General features: G+C 39.4%; 1 protein-coding gene across 4 annotated transcripts in view; it reads left to right on the top strand.

Annotated features, from left to right (window-relative positions):
- The first annotated feature begins 3,990 nt into the window (after positions 1 to 3,990).
- The window catches only part of BBS9 (Bardet-Biedl syndrome 9), a 506,926-nt gene continuing 488,092 nt past the window's right edge, over positions 3,991 to 22,824 (top strand). For 3 of the 4 annotated variants that reach the window (XM_017889842.1, XM_017889841.1, XM_017889839.1), the window contains exons 1-2: positions 4,044 to 4,785; positions 20,567 to 20,689. The gene's annotated coding sequence lies outside the window, so the exon portion shown is untranslated. Of the gene's footprint in view, positions 4,786 to 20,566; positions 20,690 to 22,824 lie in introns of all 4 variants that reach the window. The other variant, XM_017889840.1, reaches the window with a different exon arrangement.

Here is a 22,824-nt window from a genome sequence, read left to right as displayed (position 1 = left end):
AAAATGGTTAATTTTAATGTAATTATTTGTATGGCTTTTTAAGCCTTTTGATTATCACTCTGGTTATATGAATGACTTATTTCACAAGTAACTTGTGATTCTGTATTGATGCAGTGTTTTGAGCCTTTTAAAAAACTTCTTCAAAATCAAATTCCAATTTAAGGTTTTTAAATGTAGAATTAACTTTGGAATTTTCCAGCTGGACTCCTGGAAAGCATTAAAAGCTATCAGGGGAACCAGCCCTCAATATTTCAACGTAGGTTTTTTTCTATTTTCCCTAAGTGTCGACCAGTCTGAGAAATAGAGAAAGAGTACAAAAGAGAGAAATTCTACAGGTGGGCCTCTGGGGGTGACATCACCTATTGGTAGGTTCTGTGATTCCCCTTGAGCCGCAAAACCAGCAAGTTTTTATTAGGGATTTCAAAAGGGGAGGGGGGTATGAACAGGGAGTTAGTCACAAAGATCACATGCTTGAAGGGCAATAAAAGATCACAAGGCCAGGGTGAAATTAGAATTACTGATGAGGTTCCATGTCCCACTGGGCACGCATTGTCATTGATAAACATCTTAACAGGAAACAGGGTTTGAGAGCAGACAACCAGTCTGACTAGAATTTGCCAGGCTGGAATTTCCTAATGCTAGCAAGCCTGAGGGCACTGCAGGAGACCAGGGCGTATTTCATCCCTTATCTTCAGCCTCATAAGGCAGACACTCTCAGAGTGGCCGTCCATAGACCCACCCCTGGGAATGCATTCCTTTCCCAGGGTTATTCCTTGCTAGGAAGAGNGTCACAAAGATCACATGCTTGAAGGGCAATAAAAGATCACAAGGCCAGGGTGAAATTAGAATTACTGATGAGGTTCCATGTCCCACTGGGCACGCATTGTCATTGATAAACATCTTAACAGGAAACAGGGTTTGAGAGCAGACAACCAGTCTGACTAGAATTTGCCAGGCTGGAATTTCCTAATGCTAGCAAGCCTGAGGGCACTGCAGGAGACCAGGGCGTATTTCATCCCTTATCTTCAGCCTCATAAGGCAGACACTCTCAGAGTGGCCGTCCATAGACCCACCCCTGGGAATGCATTCCTTTCCCAGGGTTATTCCTTGCTAGGAAGAGTTCAGTGATATTTCTCCTATTTGCTTTCTGCAAGAAGAGAAATATGACTCTGTTCTGCCCGGCCCCGCAGGCAGTCAGACCTTATGGTTATCTCCCTTGTTCCCTGAAAATCACTGTTATCCTGTTCTTTTTTAGGATGCCCAGATTTGATATTATTCAAACACATGTTTTACAAACAATTTTTACAGATAATGCAATCATCACAGGGTCCTGAGGTGACATACATCCTCAGCTTACGAAGATGATGGGATTCAGAGATTAAAGACAGGCATAGAAAATTATAAGAGTATTGATTGGGGAAGTGATAAATGTCCATGAAATCTTCACAATTTATGTTCACAGACTGTAGTAAAGACAGGCATAAGAAATTATAAAAGTATTAATTTGGGGAAATAATAAATGTCCATGAAATCGTCACAGTTTATGTTCTTCTGCTGTGGCTTCAACCAGTCCCTCTGTTTGGGGTCCCTGACTTCCCGCAACAAAAAGATATCTTTCTCATCTTGTAGAGGTATTAAATGATTTGGGTTATTTGGTAAATTTTATAAGAAACATTGTGAAATGATAACCGATATTAGGTTTTCTTTTATTTGCATTTATGGGAATGTTGTTGATATGAATGTTTGAAAAATTACATAAGTTCATACAAGTCTGCTGGAAATGATGGCTCATGCCTATAATCCCAACATTTTGGGAGGCTGAGGTTGGAGGATTGCTTATATCCAGGAATTTGTGACCAGCTTGGGCAACAAAGCAAGACCCTGTCTCTATTAAAACAAAACAAAACAAAAAAAGAAAATAAAAGTCAAGCACGGTGGTACAAACATATAGTCCTAGCTGCTTGAGAGGCAGAAGCAGAAGGATTGCTTGAGTCCAAGAGCTTGAGGTTGCAGTGAGCTGTGAATGTACGACTGCACCCTAGCCTGGGCAATAGAGCAAGACCCCATCTTTAAAAAATATTCATACAAATGTATTATATTACCAGTCACAATTCTGGTTATCTTCAAATACTGTATTTAATAGCAATAAATAAATGTTCTTCTCAGTTGTTAACTTCATCAGATTTTAACCATGGCTGTTTTAAGTTTTGTCATCCATGTTATTGTTTTGAATTATTTTTTAAAAAACAGACTCATGGAAAATATTCTAACAAGTACTCTTGTTTTTATTTGTTTATTTTTGAGACAATCTTGCTCTGATGCCCAGGCTGGAGTGCAGTGATGTGATCCTGGTTACTATGACCTCTGCCTCCCTGGTTCCAGTCATTCTCATGCCTCAGCCTCCTGAGTAGGTGGGATTACAGGCTTACACTAACACGCTGGGTTAATTTTTTGTATTTTTAGTAGAGATGGGGTTTCACTATGTTGGCCAGGCTGTTCTTGAACTCCTGGCCTCAAATGATCCTCCCACCTTGGCCTCCCAAATTGCTGGGATTACAGGCATGAGCCATTGTGCCTGGCCCTAAAAAATGCTCTTAAATACAGGTTTCTAAAAGCTTGAAGATCAATGGACAAAATAACAATTTCCAGAACTGTAATAAAAAAGTGAGTTCATGAAACTATTAATCAAGATCAGGCAGAACAAAAATTAATTACAAGAGTTTAAATAACTGATGAAGACAATGTTTTTATGACTTTATTTCAAATGTTGTTGGTTCTTTACTCAAATATTTTTTTCCAGATTTAAGAAAATCTGGTCTCTTAAGCTATTTATAATTTATAGCAATTTGATAAAGTATACTTGTGTAAACAAAGATAAAAACTTTTTTTCTCTTTACTTGATTCCTCCATAATTAGAACACCATTTGTGAGTCTTCTTGTGGTAATATGGACATTTCAATAAGTCTAATAAAAATCTGCTGTGTCTATATAGCAGAATACAATTGGAAACTGTTTATATTACCAAGGCTTTGACTGAAAGGTCATTTTTGAAACTACTGGGGCCAGACGTGGTGGCTCACACCAGCAATCCCAGCACTTTGGGGGACCAAGGTGGGTGGATCATTTGAGCCCAGGAGTTCCAGAGCAACCTGGACATGGCAAAACTCCATCTCTACAAAAAATACAAAAATTAGCCGGGCGTGGTGGTCTGTGCCTGTAGTCCCAGCTTACTAGGAAGGCTGAGGTGGGAGAATCATTTGACCCTGGGAAGTTGAGGCTTCAGTGCTTCAATGAGCGGTGATCATGCCACTGCACTCCAGTCTAGGCGACCCTGTCAGTAAGACCCAGTCTCAGTTAAAAACAAAAAACAAAAAACACACAAAAAAAACCCAAAACCAAAAAACTAAAACTAGAATGGTATTTTCTACTGGGAATGTGGATTTGTGGATTGGTGGTGAAATACAGGAAATTTAAAGCCTACACTAGAATCCACTGAAAAAAGCAAACAAGAAAAATTTCAAGGTTGGCTACACTGAATTTGAATGTAAAGATTTTTTAAAAAAGTAAAAAACAAAAGAAGACATAGATCCAATCCCATGTACCAGGAAGTCCACTCTAAGGTATCGACGGAAAATATATTTAACACGTGTATCAGGACACAGGCACAAGTAACTTCCAAGCAGCGCTGTTTTAAATAGTAGGAAAAGGAAAAACTGGAAACTGTTCAAAAGCTCCATCATCTCTATGATCTTGGTCTTCCGCCCCGTCTTCCTCTCCAAGGTGAATGTGTACTGGGCCAGCACCACCCCCGCCACCAGGGCGCACACGCTGGCGCTCGCTACCGCGACCACCCTCGCCACGGTCGCGCAGTGCATGGATGAAGCCCTCATGAGTGTCCCGGCAGGAAAAAAACACGGCGATTGGGACTCTCAGAAGCGCGGAGTCGCAGAGCACCTCCTAGATGCCCGCGACGCCCCGTCCCCGCTAGGCCCCACCCACACGCGCCGAGGGGAGGGGGCGGGCACGCTTCTGGGGGCGGTGGCCTGCGCCCGGAGCCCAGGCGGGAGGCGGGTCTTCCTTGAGGAACTGCTGTCATGACGGGGCAGAGGACTGCAGTAATTATCCTTCTCTGCTAATAAGAACCAGGCCGTGGTTCATTCGAACCCCGCCCCAGCAGTAATCTAATTCCAACCGCGGGCCCCTGATAAGTCGGTCTCTTCCTTCGCGCCTCAGCCTCTCTGGACTCCAGCCCCCAGAAGGCGGCGCGGCGCGGCGTGATTGCGCAGTGGCGTCCGTTGTAAGTGCTATGACAACAGGGCGAAGATGGCTCAGAGTTAGTCTGGAGAGGGGAGGTGTCCCTTCCGCTGCGGCCGTCGGGTTTCTGCTACATCCCATTCGCCAACTCCTCCATCCTTTCCTCCTCGGTGTGAGCAGCAGGACTTGCATTTGTTCTTGCCTGCCTAGTGTCTTCCAAGGGATAGATGCCGTTTCCTCTGCTGGTCTCTGGGGGATGACGGGGGGCGCAGGGGAGCTTCTTGGGGGAATCACTCCAACTCTGTGGAGCTGGTGGTGCTGCCTGGTGGGGCTCTCTTTGCCCGGGACGTGGAACAACTTTCAGCTGGAGGACGAGAGGGAATAGTAAAGCTAAAGGTTGCTTTTCTTTGCACCCTCCGTTCTTGCTCCCTCTGCTCCATCACTGGGACCTTGTCAGGCGTTCATAAAGGAAAATTTGCGGAACGAGGGTTCGCAGAAAGGTGAGACAGAGCTCATCTGACGTGGCATCAGGTAAGATGGTATGTCTGGTATTAAACTTCGGGTACGTGAATGCCCTTTCCATTTTTTATTTTGTGAACAAGATCCTCCAATGCAATATAATGGTTTGGGGGCTGTCAGGTGATTGATTTCTTAGAAAGATGTTTGCACTGGAATAAACACTAGGAGCACAAAGTGTATGCGATTCTGTGAATACCTTTGAGAAAAAAGGGATGAGAATTTTTAAGGATTCCATTGAGGAATGTCACATGGAGCATGAGCATCCTCCTGAGACACTTCAACAGGTCTGTGAGTAAATGGGCAAAGCAGTTCCCAGCCTACGACTGAAGTAGGCTGCATGTACTAATACCCCCAATCCTTCTCGTAATAGGATTATTATTTCTCCTCTTTTTACTTGGAGACCACAACAGTTTAGATGAGATGCGCTGATTTTATCAGCACTTCCTGCCAGTCAAGTCCTGCATTTGACTTCAATTTCCTGGAGAAATGTTTTTTTTTGGGTATCTCACTTTTACTTTAAAAATGAAACCGTATCTTACATGTATACACATCTTACATGTCCTCATTGATAAACAACTTGAAAGATGCTGCAGGATAAGCTTTGGGTCTTAAGTTGGCCAGCATTCAGAGAGAGAAAGATTTTCGAACTTATTAGCATTTTATAAAGAAAACAGATACTGAGATTTTTTTCATGAATAAGCAGAAGAATTAAAAAAAGAAACTAGAAAACCCAGAAGTTTTTAAAGAAGAATTTAAAAAAACTTTATTTTGAAAACAAGTTACAAGTTATTTGTCAGACTTTAAGGGATTTTTCATCGCGTGTAATTGTTGTGGTTAAATTACAACTATACACATATTTATGGTACAACTTCTTGATAGAAATGCTCATTGAAGGGAAAAAATCCAACAGCAATAGTATATATAGTAATTTTAAAACTTTTACACCTTTTGAGCGATGTAGTAAGTCTTACGCTTTAGAATACTTTCAAATATTTTTTGAAAATTATTAAAATACATGAAGTTATTATAAAACATCCCTGCTGATTAATAACATTTCCATTAGTGATTGCTATCAGTCTTTGTGAGTACCATTTCAAATTTCAGTCCAGAGGGTGAGTTTGGCATTCGTAATTGTGTCTTGCACAGAACACACTACCACTGTCTCTTTCCACTACCACTGCTACCACCGTCTCTCCCACCACCGTTTCTACTGTTAGGTTATTACTGACTATTGAGTACTTGCTATGGGTTGAACCATTTTATCCTCCTTCATCCTAGAACAGTTGAGATACTAGAGGATGAGGGACTTGTTTCAGGTCATGTAGTGGAAATGTGGTCAGAAAGTGAACCCAGAGCTGTCCTACTCCAAATTTTATGTTATTTTGCCCTTTGCGTCTTTTGTTGAAAATTCCAACAGTGAGCCCTTGTATTATTGCCTTCAAAAGCAGTATACTTCTAATGCTATATGCATTTGTCATCTTTCTTTGACTGGAAGAACTGATTTCTACTTTCTTAAATTTGATGTGACACTAGCATAACCTGGAGAAAGCAAAGCTCTGAAAATGAACAACAGCTTCAAGGTCTGTTTCCAGAACTGACCTTCAAACCCGTATGTTTTTCCCACAGCATTCTTTGGGATTATTATTTTCACAGCTGATCATATTGTAGGACTAGGTCAATGAGGTGTTAATACAGCCACCTCTTAAATGAAACCTGAATCTGAGTAAATTTGTTGTAGAAAACATAAGTATTCAAAACAAAAAAGCATCAAGTGAAGAATGTAGAAGAGAATTTCTAGAGTTTAGGGGGTAAGGAGATTATCTCCCATTTATTATTCTAATAAGGCATTAGAAGCTAATCTGTTGTGCCTATTTATAGGAATGCACCTGTTACAACATTCAAATTATTGTCTTCTAATCATCCTTTAACAATTTAATCAAATGTATGACATACTTGCCTGCAGTTTGAACTTGTAGTGGTTAGAATTAGTGTGAATAGAGCTATTGTTTTTATAGCCTACATGGAGGGGCGTGTGCATAGGCCGTTTGTTTAGGGTTCTGGAGTAGACAGTCTGGGTTTAGGTACTGCACATCACTTAACTAGTGAGACCACTGGCACAGGTTTCTTAACCTCTCTGTATTCAAGGATACCTGAATAATAGTATCTACAATTACTCTGTAGTTTTGTTATGAAGATTAAAATAGAATGCTTGTAAAGCATTTAGAATCCTGACTGGGCTTTAGTAAATGATTAGTAGATACTTTCCTTTAAGATGGTGTCATTAAAAACCTGGTTTTTATTTTACAGTTACTTAAAAGACAAATCAGTGAGCAACTGGAAATCAACACTGAATGAAAAGGGGATAAAATGCAAACCTCGGTTCCTTATTCAAGACAGTTAACTAAACCGAATTTAAAAAATCAGTGTATACATATTTTATTTTATGTTATTTAGAACACTTTTGTTTATTTTATAACCCAAAAGCCAGGTTTCATGACTGAAAAATGTTTATTACTATTGGTCCTTACCATCCTTCCTAACCTGTCAGTACCAGACCTCCCCCATCCAACTGCTTATCTTAATATCTCAATGTCAAGGCCTATATCTTTCCTAGATTGGAATACAGATGAGCATTTTATTTGTGTCTCAGTTTATGGCTAATTTTTCATTTTCTTGATGACTTAGGATGTCTTCCAGGAAAAAGGGCAGAATGTATTTTGCTGACCTTCTAAATTTAATTTGCTATTGCACTTTTTTTTTTTAATATTTAAAGAAGTTTAAAAAATTTTTGTTTTTTCTGCCATGCTCGGCAAAGACGACGTCTCACTATGTTGCCCAGGCTGGTCTTGAACTCTTCAGCTGAAGTGATAAATCCGCCTTGGCCTCCCAAAGTGCTGGGATTACAGGTGCGTGCCACTGCTCCTGGCCTAATGGTAAATGTGGCCAAAATACAGGAGTGTTCTACTTAAAAAAAAAAAGAAACTTCATTTTGTTTATGGGGAATTCGAAGCATAAGCAAAAGCATAAAGAATAACAAAATGAACCCCTATGTATCCATCACCATTTGTTCTCTTTAAAAAAAAAATAACAGCTTTGTTGAAATATAATTCAAATACTATACAATTCACCCATTTAATGCATAAAATTCAGTTCATTTTTTGTATATTCACAGATACATGTAACCATTACCACAGCCAAGTTTGGAATATTTTTATCAACTCAGAAAGAAACCGCATATCCTTTAGCTATAACTCTCCTTCCCTCTTCGTTCTCCCCTAACCTGAGACCTAAGGAACTACGAATCTACTTTCTGTCTCTATGAATTTGCCTATCCTAGATATTTTATATAAACAGAATCATATAATAGGTGGCCTTTTGTGACTGGCTTCTTTAACTTAGCATGTTTTTAAGAGCCAGATATGTCTCATTCTAAAACCTATGTGCTTTTATTCATTTATGTTGTAACATATATCAGTATTTTGTTCTTTTCTTTTTTATGGCCAAATAATATTCCACTGTATGGATACTACCTTTTGTTTATATATTCATCAGCTGATGGACATTTGGGTTGTTTCCAAATTTTGGCTATTATGAGTAATGCTACTATAAACATTTATGTGTAAGTTTGTTTGTATGGACATATGTTTTCATTGCTCTTAGATAGATACTTCAGTGTTAAATTGCTGGGTCATATGGTAATTCTGTGTTTAAGTGTTAGAGTAACTTCTAGATTCCTTTCCAAAGTGGTTGCATCATTTTGCATTCCCACTAGCAGTATATGAGGGTTCTGATTTCTCCATATCCTCACCAACATTTATTACTATCTGACTTCTTTGATTCTGTCATAGTAGGTGTGAAGTGATATCTCATAGTTTTGATTTGCATTTCCCTAATGACTAATTATGCTGAGCTTTTTTTTTTTTTTTTTTTTGGAAACAGAGTTTTGCTCTTGTTGCCCAGGCTGGAGTGTAATGGTGTGGTTTTGGCCCACTGCAACCTCTGCCTCTCGGGTTCAAGCGATTCTCTTGCCTCACCCTCCCAAGTAGTTGGGATTACAGGCACCTGCCACCATGCTTGGCTATTTTTTTTTTTTTTTTTTTTTTTTTTTGTATTTTTAGTAGAGATGGGGTTTCACCATGTTGGCCAGGCTGCTCTCAAACTCCTGGCCTCAGGTGATCGCCTGCCTTGGCCTCCCAAAGTGCTGGGATTACGGGTGTGAGCCACTGCACCCGGCCTTGAGCATCTTTTTATGTTCTTATTGGCCATTTGTATATCTTACTTGGAAAAATACCTATTCAGACCCATTGTTCATTTTTAATTGGACTTTTTTTTTTTATTATTGAGTTGTATGAGTTCTTGTGTATTATCAGATATATGATTTGCAAATATTGTCTCCCATCATTTCATCTTCTTGATGGTGACCTTTGAAACCCAAAAGTTTTTAGTTTTGATGAAGTCTAGTTTATTTATTTTGTTTTTTTGAGATAGAGTCTCACTCTGCTACCCAAGCTGAGGTGTGGTGGCATGATTTTAGCTCACAGCAACCTCAAACTCCTGCCTCAGCCTCTCAAGTAGCTGGGACTATAGGCACACACAACCATGCCCAGCTAATTTTTTATTTTTTGTTTAGATGGGGTCTCGCTTTGTTGCCCAGGCTCTTCTCAAACTCTCAGGCTTGAGCAGTTTGCTTGCCTCAGCCTCCCAAAGTGTTGGGATTACGGACGTCAGCCACTGCACCTGGCTTTATTTGTTTATTTATTTATTTTGAGACAGGATCTTGCTCTGTCATCCAGGCTGGAGTGCAGTGGTGCAATCATGGTTCTCTGTAGCCTCAGCCTCCCAGTGTCAAGCAATTCTCCCACCTCAGCCTCCCCAGTAGCTGGGGCTACAGGTACACACCACCACACCTGGCTAATTTTTATATTTTTTGTAGTGATGGGATCAGCACAGGCTGGTCTCAGACTCCTGGCTCAAGCAATCCTCCTGCCTTGGCCTCCCAAAGTATTGGAATTACAGGCATTAGCCACCATGCTTGGCCCTTGTTTATTTTTCATTGGTCACATTTCTGGTGTCAAATCTAAGAATCCATTGCCAAATCTGAGGTCATAAAGATTTACTTATATTGTCTTCTAAGAGTTTCAAGAGTTTTATAGTTTTATCTGTACATTAGCTTGTACTTAGATCTTTGACACATTTTGAGTTAATTTTAAACATATGATTAGAGGTAAGCATCCAGTTTCATTCTTTTGCATGTGACTATTCGGTCATCTTAGACCCATCTGTTGCAATTACTTGTTGAATGTTCTTGACACCTTTGTTGAAAATCGGTTGATCATAGATGTATGGGTTTATTTCTGGACTCTCAGTATTTTCCATTTATCTTTATGTCTATCCTTATGCTAGTGCCATACTGGCTTAATTATTGTTGCGTTAGTAAGTTTTGATATGGGGAAGTGTGAGTTCTCTACCTTTGTTCTTTTTTAATTTTAAGATTGTTTTTGCTATTCTGGGTCCCTGGAAATTCCATACAAATTTTAGAAGAAACTTGTTGATTTCTACAGAGATGTCATCTGGGAATTACATTGGGATACAGGATTACATTGGGATAAGGATTACATTGAATCAGTAGATTGATTTGGGAAGTATTGGCATCCTAACAATATTAAGTCTTCAGATCCATGAACATGGGATGTTTCCATTTATTTAGATCTTCTTTAATTTCTATAACAATGTTTTCATAGTTTTCAGAGCATAAGTTTTACATTTCTTTTGTTAAATTTATTCCTAAGTATTCTTTTGTTTTGAGATGGAGTCTTGCTCTGTTGCCCAGGCTGGAGTGTAGTGGTGTGATCATAGCTCACTGTAATCTTGAACTCTTGAGTTGAAGTGATCCTCTTGCCTCAGCCTCCTATGTAGCTAGTATTACAGGTGCGCACCACCATACCTGGCTAACTTATGTATTTTACTCTTTTGGGTGCTATTGTAAATGTAATTACTTTTTAAATTTCATTTTGGATTGTTCATTGCAAGAATATAGAAATATAATTGATATTTGCATATTTTATATCCTGCAACCTTGCTTAACACATTTAGTAGTTCTAATCTTTTTTTTTGTGAATTCCTTAGGATTTTCTATATACAAGATTATGTCATCTGTGAGTAAAGATAGTTTTACTTCTTCTTTTCCCATTTGGAAGCCTTTTATTTCCTTTTCTTACCTAATTGCTATAGTTGAGAGCATCCAGTATGATTTTGAATACAAGTGGTGAATGCAGGCATCCTTGTCTTATGCCTGATCTTAGGAGCAGAGTGTTCAGTTTACACTATTAAGTATGATGTAAGCTGTGGATTTTGCATAGATGCCTTTTATCAGTGTGAGGAACCTTCTATTCCTAGTGTTTTGAGTGTTTTTTATAATGGAAGAGTTGGATTTATGGAGGTGATCAAGTGGCTTTTGATTTAGATTTTATTGATTTTACATTAATTCGTTTCTGGATGTTAAGGATGCCTATCTTGCATTCTTCAGGTAACTCTATTTAGACATGTTATATAATACTTTTTATATATTGTTGGATTCAGTTAGCTAGTAGTATTTTGTTGAGGATTTTGCATCCATATTCATAAGGGATATTGGTCTGTTGTTTTCTTGTGATGTGTTTGGTTTTGGCTCAGGATAACTAGATTTATAAAATGAGGTGGGAAGTATTCTCTCCTCTTTTGTTTTTTGGAGTGGTTTTTGAAGAATGGGTATAATTTTGCTTTAATTGTTTAGTAGAGTCCACCAGTGGATCTATCTTGGCCTGGACTTTTCTTTGTGGATAGTTTTTAAATTACTAATTCAATTTCTTTATTTATTATGGATCTATTTAGATTTTTTATTTCTTCTTGAGTCAGCAGAGGGTCTCCTCTGTTCTTGGGTATACCAGTGGAGTATACTCAAGCCCTCAGCTCCCCGTGTGTGTCCCTCCTGTGCTGCCTGCACCCAGAGTCCAGAGGGGACCGAGGTATTAGGGGACTGGTGTATCAGCACCGCCCCGAGCACGCACACACATGGCCGGGTTGCGACAGCACCTGGGCTCGGCTTCAACTTTGGTTGGAAATCGGAGTGGGCTCTGGGAGTTGGGAGGGGCCAGGGAGCGGGAGTGGGCACTTCCAAACTGCAGGGGCAGGGGTGCTTCCCGGGCCACCGACAGTGCAGGGATGCCTGGGTCTGGAGCTGTGATTTAGTGGCTGCATCTGCGCCCAGGAGCGCGGGGCTCCTGCCCCTCCAACTTGGTAGGGGGCGGGGCTCCTGCCTGTTCCCGGCCCCCGCTGGCTCCACAGTGTGGGCAGCCCCTGCTATGTCTCCCACGCTGCAGCCAGTGTCTTCGCAGCGGCTGCCATCACTGCTGCCTAAATTGTCTTTTGAAATCCACCCGTTTTTTATCAAAGGAAATTAGTGGTATCCCAACTTTGTACTGATGAGAGTTTGGGGTTTCTTAATTTCTTCGGGGTGGGCAGTGCTCCTTCTCTGCTTCTACTTTTGAAACTGGAGAGAGGCACTTCGGAAACAAATGGTGACTATTGATTATCAGCCCAAATTGTTTTTTTCTATTGTTCATTAATTCTTTAAAGATATAAGTCCTTATTGTTCAATAAATTATTGTCTACAATGGTGCATGATACTACTTCCGACATTGGGGGAACAAACATACAGATGTTTATGTAATGGAATTTATGAAATTCTCCTATGCATGACCTTATGTTTGCCCTGGCATGAAAGTCTTTGTTGTTGCTCTGAAATATTGTTCTGAAATAATTAAGGTAGCTATGTTCTTGTGAGGAAGAGCCATTTATTGGACGTAGGTTTAAAAATTAGCCATTCTTCCGCGGTCTTTAAAGATTAAAACAAAGCAAACAAACAACAACAAAAAATCCTTCCATCGACATACTTTTTCAGTTTTTTGATATTAAATTGCAGATTATTGGCAGCCTGATGAGACAGGGGTCTAGAGACCAGGGAGAGAGTATGCAGAAGCAAGGTCCTGCCATTAGCTGTGTGAGGTATGGGAATCATGTAATTTCTCTGGACCTCTCCTGTAAAGTGAGAGGACCAGCTGATTGATGGATACTTTACAGCTGTTTTAGGTCTTTGACTTGAAAAATAATTTTTTTGAGCCCTTAAAAGGTAACTGATAGCAGAGGCCCTCTGAAAAAGAAGGGGAAAACTGGAGCTCTGCTATAAGAAAATATCCACTTAGGCAATCAGGTATCAGTTATATCAGTGCCTCTTCAACCTTAAGGTCCTTGTGATTCACCTGGAGATACGTTTGGGGAGGATGAGATTCAACATTTCTCATAAGTTTTTGAGTGATACAGATGCTGCTGATCCAGGGAGTACACCTGGAGTAGCAAGGAACCAAACTCTGTGAAAAGGAGGATTTCAGGAGCGAACAAAGTGGTGGGTGAATAAGGAAAAATTGATGGAGCAGGAGAAACAATAATGATATATATATTTTTAAGAGACAGGGTCTGGCTTTGTTGCCCAGGCTGGAGTGCAGTGGCGCAATCATGGCTCACTGTGGCCTCAGCTCCTGGGCTCAAATGGGAGAGTGGCTAATTTTTTTTTTTTTTTAGGGGGAGAGATGGGGTCTTGCTATGTTGCCCAGACTGGTCTCAAACTCCTGGCCTGAACCAATTCTCCTGGTTTGGCCTCTCAAAGTGCTGGCATTACAGACATGAACCACTGTGCCTTGCCAAGAAGGATTTAAATGATGCCTTTGTTATTTTGTCAGTACAAATAAATTTCTAATTTTCGGTTAGAAGTTAATGAGAAATGAGGCTAGGTGTGGTGGCTCATGCCCGTAATCCCAGCACTTTGGGAGGCCAAGGTCAGTGGATCACCTAAGTTCAGGAGTTCAAGACCAGCCTGACCAACATGGAGAAACCCCGTCTCTACTAAAAATACAAAATTAGCTGGGTGTGGTGGTGCATGCCTGTAATACCAGCTATTCAGGAAGCTGAGGCAGGAGAATCACTTGAACCCGGGAGGTGGAGTTTGTGGTGAGCTGAGATCGTGCCATTGCACTCCAACCTGGGCAACAAGAGTGAAACTCCATTTCAAAACAAAACAAAACAAAAAAGTTAATGAGAAATGAATGTCTTCTATAGGCATTCCTATTTGTAGACATTGTTGGAAAGTGAGTTCTTTCATATTGGAGGATTTTTTTGATTTTTTTTTTTTTGTCTTTTAACAACCCACTAGATCATAATATTAGAGGATATTTTTGTATTTATTCTAGCAAGCTGAAAAAATTTATTGACTAGCAGGTTTTTAAGGTCATTTTCATAGGATAGCTACTTTCACTTGATGCAGTATTTATATTCAAACTCCAGCTTTGTCTCTTGTGGTCACTTATCTAAGGATTTTGACTTTTAAAAAATGTATCATTATCATTGACAGAAAAAAACTCTTCTTTCTCCCTTACTTGGTTTAGTGTGTTCTCTAGGCAAGAAGATGAAAACCCATGAAGTTTTCTTTTCTGCCTGTGTTAGGCAAAGGTAAGACCCCCCTCGAGTGTTGTATAGTTCTTCCTTTCTTATTTTTTCTCCCTGAGACTTTTGAACCGGCTGATGCAGGAGTTAGCAGAGGATCACTTACTCTTTGGTTGGTTACTACTGATTTCTGTCCTTAGCTATGTCTTCAAATGGAGCTTATGCCTCCAAGTCTTCATCCTTTATGGTGTGTATCAGGAGCACTTGATACAGCAGGTCACTCCCTTATTCTGGATACATTTTTTTTTTTTTTTTTTTTCCACTTCCTTCCAGATGACTCACTTCTGGCTTTGTTTTGATGTCAGTGAATGCCCCTTTTAAGCTTCTGGTGGATTCCTCTTCTAATTCTTCTTCTTCTTCTTTTTTTTTCTTTGTTTTTGGAGACGGAGTCTCGTTCTGTCGCCCCAGCTGGAGTGCAGTGGTGCGATCTTGGCTCACTGCAAGCTCCGCCTCTCGGGTTCATGCCATTTTCCTGCTTCAGCCTCCCGAGTAACTGGGACTGCAGGCGCCCGCCACCCCGTCCGTCTAATTTTTTGTATTTTTAGTAGAGACGGGGTTTCACCGTGTTAGCCAGGATGGTCTCCATCTCCTGACCTCGTGATCCACCTGGTTCAGCCTCCCAAAATGCTGGGATTATAGGCGTGAGCCACTGCACCCGGTGGGATTCCTCTTCTTCTTAACCTCTGTACCTCTCCTTTGTCTTCTAGGCTTGTGTCTGGTTTTCTCCAGATTTCTCATCATGCACCTTTCCCTTTCGTGATTATCCTTTTTATCCTTTTATCATAGCCATCTTTCATAGCCATGAAGATGACTGTGCTGTGTCCTGTGAGTCCTCCTAGGAAATCATTGGCATTTCAAGTGTGAATTTGGGTAATATTCTGCTCTGAGCTGCAAGAGAATGATGTTTCCTCATTCTTGTAGTCCAGTGGTATGGCATATTACAATTCTCCTAGGTATTTGACATATATAGTGAGACTATCTGGGATTTATTGAATACTGTTACTTTCCTCTCAAAAAGTCCAGTAAAAGTATAATACAAATGATTATTATGTTTTTTGAATGCTTGCTCCCAGATTTGAAGTTTAGTAATCTGACAATTTGTATGGTTACATAATGTCATTAGTAAAAACAAATGGTGCAAATATTTTTCAGAAAGTTTCCCACATATTTTGAAACTCATTATAAATTTGTTTACCTGTTATTTGTTCACTTCCATCAACTTCCAGTGTTTATCTAATTTCTTTCTTAGCATAAAGAGAGGACTTTGGATGGAGTTTTCGTTCTTTTTTCTCCTGGCATTTGTTTTTTTAAACTAGTTATTTTGAAAGAATTTTAGACTCACTTAGAAGTTGTAAAAATAATGGTTTCCCAATGAAAACAGTACAGTGATCAAAACCATCAAATTTGTTTTTGTCGTAGAGACTGGATCTCTGTTTTGTAGGCTGGAGTGCTGTGCCTTGATCAAAGCTCACTGCAGTCTGGCGCGATGGCTCACACCTATAATTCCAGCACTTTGGGAGGCTGAGGTGGGTGGATGGCTTGAGATCAGGAGTTGGAGACCATCCTGGTCAACATGGGGAAACCCCATCTCTACTAAAATACAAAAATTTGCTGAGCGTGTTGGCAGGTGTCTATAATCCCAGCTACTTGGGAAGCTGAGGCAGGAGAATCGCCTGAACTTGGGAGGCAGAGGTTGCAGTGAGTGGGATTGTGCCACTACACTCCAGCCTAGGTGTCAGAGCAAGACTCCGTTTCCCACCCCTCAAAAAAGCTCACTGCAACTTCAAACTCCTGGGCTCAGTTGATCCTCTCCTTAGACTCCTGAGAGTAGTTGGGACTATAAGCATGGACCACAAAGCCCACCTAATTTTTTTATTTTTTGTAGAGATAAGGTCTCCCTATGTTGCTTAGGCTAATTATAGATGTTAGCCACTGGGCCCAGCCCACGATTAAATTGACGTTAATATAATACTAAAGTTAAACTATAGATTTGATTTGGATTTTACCAAATCAAATTTGGATGCACTTTTTTTTTGTAGATAGTTCTAAGAAATTAATCCCAAAGAAAGTACCTTTTATTATTAGCTCCTTATAGTTACACCCTCCTGTAAGCCTAGCAACCACATGTCTGTTCTACATTACTATGATTTTGTCATTTTGAGAATTGGAAATGTAATTATTTAATATTTTACCTTTTTGGATTTTTTTTTTCATTCAGCATAATGCTCTTGAAATCTATCCAAGTTGCATGTGTCAGTTATGTTTTAAATTCTTAAGTTATATTGATATGGTGTGGATGTACCATAGTGTAACTAGAACATTGAGTTTTTTTCTTTAATGTAAGTTTAAAAAATCATAAAAAGGGATCAAAACCAGAGCAACAGCTAACACTTATTGAGTGCTTATTATGTGCCAGCTATTGTACTGAGTGGTCTACTGTATTCCTTTTTGTAAAAAACTAAAACTGTATATTTTTTATTTTTAATTGTGGTAAAATACATGTAACATAAAATTGAACATCTAACCTTTTTTAACTATATAGTTCAGTAATGGTAAGTAAATTGACATTGTTGTACAACCAATCTCCAGAACTCCTCATCTTGCAAAGTCAAAACTATATACCTATTAACAGTTCTCCTTTCTTCCTAGCCCCTGACAATCACCATTCTTAATGTTTCTGTGACTATTTTAGGTACCTCACATAAGTGGAATCATATGGTATTTGTCTTTTTGTGACTGGCTTATTTTACTTAACGTAATGTCCTCAAGGTTCATCTACATAGCATATGTCAGAATTTCCTTCCTTTTTAAGGCTGCATAATATTCCATTGTATGGGTATACCACATTTTCTTTATCCATTTATCCATTGATGGATGTTTAGGTTGCTTCTACCTCTTGGTTATTATGAATTATGATACAGTAAATCTGTGTGTAAAAATATCTCTCTGAGATTCTGTCTTTAGTTCTTTTGGATATCCACCAAGAAGTGGGATGGCTGGATCAAAACTTCTATGTTTAATTTTTTTTTTTTTTTTTGAGACGGAGTCTCGCTCTGTCGCCCAGGCTGTAGTACAGTGGTGCGATCTCGGCTCACTGCAAACTCTGCCTCCCAGGTTCATGCCTTTCTCCTGCCTCAGTCTCCCAAGTAGCTGGGAGTACAGGTGCCTGCCACCACGCCTGGCACTTTTTGGATTTTTTAGTAGAGACAGGGTATCACTGTGTTAGCCAGGATGGTCTCGATCTCCTGACCTTATGATCCACCTGGCTTGACCTCCCGAAGTGCTGAAATTAAAGGCATGAGCCACTGCGCCTGACCCTATGTTTCATTTTTTGTGGGACCTACCCACTGTTTTTCATAGTAGCTGCACCATTTTATATTCCCACCAACAGTGTACAGAGATTCCAATTTCTCCATGTCCTTGCCAACACTTGTTGTTTTGTGTTTTTTCCTACTTGCAGTCATCATTCTTAGGTTGAATATATTTTTGTTTTTTTTGATAATGGATGTGAGGTGATATTGTTTTGATTTGCATATCCCTGATGATTAGTGATTTTGAGCATCTTTTCATATTCTTCCTGGCCATTTGTATATCTTTTTTGTTGTTGTTTGAGACAGAGTCTCACTCTGTAACCCAGGCTGGAGTACAGTGACATGGCCTTGGATCACTGCAACCTCTGCCTCCTGGGTTCAAGCAATTCTTTTGCCTCAGCCTCCTGAGTAGCTGGGATTACAGGTGCCCACCACCACGCCTGGCTAATTTTTGTATTTTAGTAGAGATGAGGTTTTGCCATGTTGGCCAGGCTGGTCTCGAGAACTTCTGACCCCAAGTGATCCTCCTGGCTCTGCCTCCCAAAGTGCTGGGATTACAAGTGTGAGCTACCACGCCCAGCTCATTTGTGTATCTTCTTTGGAGAAGTGTCTGTTCAGGTTCTTTTGCCTATGTTTTAATGGCCTAGTTTGTTTTTGTTGTTGTTGTTGAGTTGTAGGAGTTCTTTATGTATCCTGGATATTAGTTCCTTATCATATATATGACCTGCACATATTTTTTCCAGTTCTGTAGGAAACTGCATTCTTATTTAATCATCACGACACCACTCTTACCTTTGTTTTGTAAGTGAGAAAGCCGAAGTACAGAGACGTTCATTAACTTTTAGTAACCTTCCACTGGTTGCATGGTTAGTTTGTGGTGGAGCAGGAATTCAAACTCACACAGGTTGCCTCCAGAGTCTGTACTTTCCCACCACATTATTTACAGCCAAGTTCTTGGCCAACTTTGTATGAAAACAAATGACCTTGGTTTCAATGATTAGCCCATGTGGAAGGCTTACTTTACGAGGCAGATTGGTCTACATTTTAAAAAAGTAGAGCTGATCCTCATTATTGGCAGACTCTGTATCATTCGTGAATTTGCCTACTTGCTAAAATTTATTTGTAACCCCCAAATCAGTGCTCGCAATGCTTTTGTGGTCATTTGTGGTCAAGTGCAAAAGAGTAAGAATTGAATCACCTGATGCTCATGTTCCCAGCTGATGTTAAACAACTGCTTTCTTCTTTCAGTTCTCATACTATAAGCAAGTGTCCTTTCATGGTCTACAGTATTTAGTGTCATGTTTTCCCCCACATTTTGGTAGGTTGTTTTTGGAGGCTGGTGTGGTGTTTTCGCTGTTTAAAGTGGCCTGCAAATGTAATACTGAAGTGCTGCCTAATGTTCCTGAATGCAAGAAGGCTGTGATGTATCTTGTGGAGAACAGACAGATGGTCCCTGACTTACAATGGTTTGACTTATGATTTTTCGACTTTAGGATGTTGTGGGAGTGATACACATTCAATAGAAACCATACTTCAAATTTTGATTTTTGATCTTTTCCCTGGTATATTACATGCATTTTTGACTTAAAATATTTTCAATTTATGATGGTTCTATTGAGATGTAATCCCATTATAAATTGAAAAGCATCTGTATGTGCAATTAGATAAGCTTAGTTCAGACTGAGTTCTAGTGCTGGTGGCCATGATTCCCATAGTAATTAATCATCAATACATATTAAATAAGGTATCTTTAAATAGAAACACACAAAAAACTACATTATGTATTGATTGGTTGAAGAAAATGTTGTTACTAGAAGCTTGCAGGAATCTATCTAACCCTGTGTTTCTCCTCGGAGCAATGGCTCAGTATCTGCTAATTCATTGTTTACGGCGGCCTTATAAAACATAACTTTTGTGAATAAGGAGAATTGACTGCATTTCCTAACTGCCATTTAAATCAGTGTAACATGAAGGAAAGCCTCATTTATGTTAAATAAATGAACCGTTGTAGAGTCCCAGGGCATGTGAATCTGTGTTGTAATTCAAAAGGTCCAAGTGCTTTCACATCTGCCATATCAGCAACTCAGTGGTAGGTAGGGCTGGTCTATAGTCATTCTAGATAAGAAATCCAAGTAAGGAGAGGTTATGTGGGTTGCCTGAGGACACACAGATAGTTACTGGTATAAATGGTCCTGCAGCCCAATTTTCCTGCTTCATTTTTGGTGTGAATTTCCCTCTTCTGTTTTGCCTTTCTGTAACTAGCATAGCAAGAGGAAGTGAATGCTTTTTAAGTACCTGTAACATACCATTTCCAGGGCTAGTCACTGATGGATTTGATCTCATTCGTCTCAGCAACTCTTTGTAATAGGAGATGCAGTTGGCTCTCCATATCCCCGGGTTTCACATCCATGGATTCAACCAACTGCAGGTTGAAACCTATGGATATGGAAGGCTGACTGTACCAGGTCATTATATATAATAAGGGACTTGAGCAACTGGGGATTTTTCATCTGTGGGGTCTTGGAACCAATCTCTCACAGGTACGGAGGGCCAACTGTAGTGCAGTCTTGCCAATGACTAGACTGAAAGGAAGTTAGGTATTTCACTGAAGACTTATGTGTTAAATAGTGCTGATGGAATTTGAATCTTGATCCTCCAAAGAATATGTTCTTTTGTTATTTTCTGCAGTTCTCTCCTAAATGTTTCGGAAGAGAGAATTAGCACAACATAAATGTATAATTCTCAGCCCAATTTACTAATGGTGTTGCAAAATATCTGATTAATGCTTCCAGCCATTTGGATTTATGGTTTCATTTATGTGTACAAAATATTAAAAAGTTAATATAGAAATGTCTTCTCAGATCTGTCCAAGTTTAATTTGCTATGCCTTAAGACATAATTATTAATTCATAGTGTGAATTCGATTATTATAAATGTTTTCTTTTTAGTGTGAAAGAAAATGTCTTTATTTAAAGCCCGTGACTGGTGGTCTACTATTCTGGGAGATAAAGAAGAATTTGACCAAGGCTGTTTGTGTCTGGCTAATGTTGACAATAGTGGAAATGGACAAGGTAAGCAATTTACAACCATGCATCTTGGATCAAAGCTTTAAAGAGATCAAATAAGGCTGGGCACGGTGGCTCACACCTGTAATCCCAGCACTTTGGGAGGCCAAGGTGGGCAGATCACGAGGTCAGGAGTTTAAAACCAGCCTGGCCAACATGTTGAAACCCTGTCTCTACTAAAAATACAAAAATTAGCTGGGCTTGGTGGCAGGCATCTGTAATCCCAGCTACTTGGGAGGCTGAGGCAGGAGAATCGCTTAAACCCAGAAGGCGGAGGTTGTAGTGAGCTGAGATAGTGCCATTGCACTCCAGCCTGGGTAACACAGCGAGACTCCATCTCAAAAAAAAATGACGGTGCTAAAAAAACAAAAAAAAGATCAAAATAAAATGACTTGCTTTTCAAAATATGTACTTTTTAGAACTTAATTGAACTATCTGAATTGTACTTAATTTTGAAGGTTTTTTTTTTATAAGTAATAGGTAGCAGACTGTTAACAATAGTCTTTCTGTTTTGTTTATGTTCTGGTTTGTACTGATTCTGTCATATTGTTTGCTGGAATTTAGTACAAGTTATATGGCATCACTTCATTTGTATCAAAATTTGGTCTTGTAGGGGAGAGTTAGTAAAATATTTTGAATTTTGGAAAATTTCCTTTTGTAGAAATTCTTTACAAGAAAAATACATTTTTTATTGGACCTGGAAACCATTCATACCATCATGAAACTATACTAGCTCTATTTGGTGGTAGAAGACAATTGTTAAATCATTGCTTTCATTATCATATTATAATACTAAAACCTACATCCTAGCTTATTCTTATGCATCTTCATGCTTTTTAAGTGACCTTTAAAACAGTTTGATTCTGTATTATTGTATCATTGCTATTTGAAATTTGTATTTGGTTTATAGTCATGGGCTTTTTTTTTGGTAATCCAGATAGTCATTAGCCTCTTAAAAAGAAAACTTATTATAACTCTTCTTTCGTTTACTGCATATAAATATTATCCCCTTACATTTTTTAAAAATTGCTTTTCTTGCCTATAATTAAAACAGTGGAATCTGCAGGAAAATGTGAAAGGAGAAAACTGTGTTGGTAAAGCAGAAGAGTGGGAGTACTAAACTGCACTGAGCACCTGCTAAGTTGTTTTGAAGGAAAGTTTGGTTCCTCATTTTCCACTGATAGGAGATGGGAAGGCCTTCTATTCAGAGGGTATTGGGAGGTTCCTCAACCCTGCCTCTGCCCCCACTATTTGTTAAAGCATGTGATTCCCCACTTATTTGGCCATGTAAGAGTCATGCCACAGAAATACCTGCCAGAGAGAACAATTTCAAACCTACTTTTGCCCAAACTATCTAAAGTTCAGCTTGGTTGGAAACTATACTTACTGATTATCTGAATAACATACTGTTCACTCATTCATTTCTATTGGAGCTCCTTACTGGGGTGCCACCAGTAGATTACCAATATGCTGAGATACTGCTTCCCTCACAGTTTGTGGTGAGCTGTGAGCAGCTTCCTTTGTTTTCTGAAGCTTGCTATACAAAAATTATTACATATGTGTGTTCCACATAGACAAAAACACTGATCGTTGTGTTCCAAAGCCTGGATACCTGTGTCATAATATCCTGGGTGGTTATGATGTATGAAGATTTTCTATCCCAGACACATGAGATGCTATAAGATTGTGTTATCCAGGGGTAGGTGGGGTGGTGTGACTTAGGTATCCTAATTTTTGATAAGCTCCAAAACTGAATGCTGGCATTCTCAAGTTCAAGAATTATTTTTGTTGATCTTATAGAATGGAAAGTTAACAAGAGCAGTTTTGGATATGCTCTGTTTAAGATAGAAACGTCTAGTATACCGAATAGAGGTAGAGATTTGGGGATGAACAATATGGTGTTTATGTTTGGAGATCTGAGAACAGGTGAAAATGCACAGGGAGAGAAGTTGAAATTAAGAAGGGAGGAAGTATAGGACTGTAACCTGGAGAATATGGGGATCAACGGGGGAAGTGTGAGAAGAGTAATAGATTCTGAAAAGAGCAGGCAGAGAGGCAGGAAAACTAATTAGGCTGGTACCTGAGAAGCAAAGTGTAATGATATGAGGATTGAAAAGTTTTTTTTTTTTTTTTTTTTTTTT

This window comes from Rhinopithecus bieti, unplaced genomic scaffold, assembly GCF_001698545.2.
Source record: "Rhinopithecus bieti isolate Rb0 unplaced genomic scaffold, ASM169854v2 scaffold_19617, whole genome shotgun sequence".
In the NCBI taxonomy this organism is placed as follows: Eukaryota; Metazoa; Chordata; class Mammalia; order Primates; family Cercopithecidae; genus Rhinopithecus; species Rhinopithecus bieti.
The sequence above is the reverse complement of the archived record's forward strand: the minus strand, read 5'-3'. Positions and strand labels throughout refer to the sequence as shown.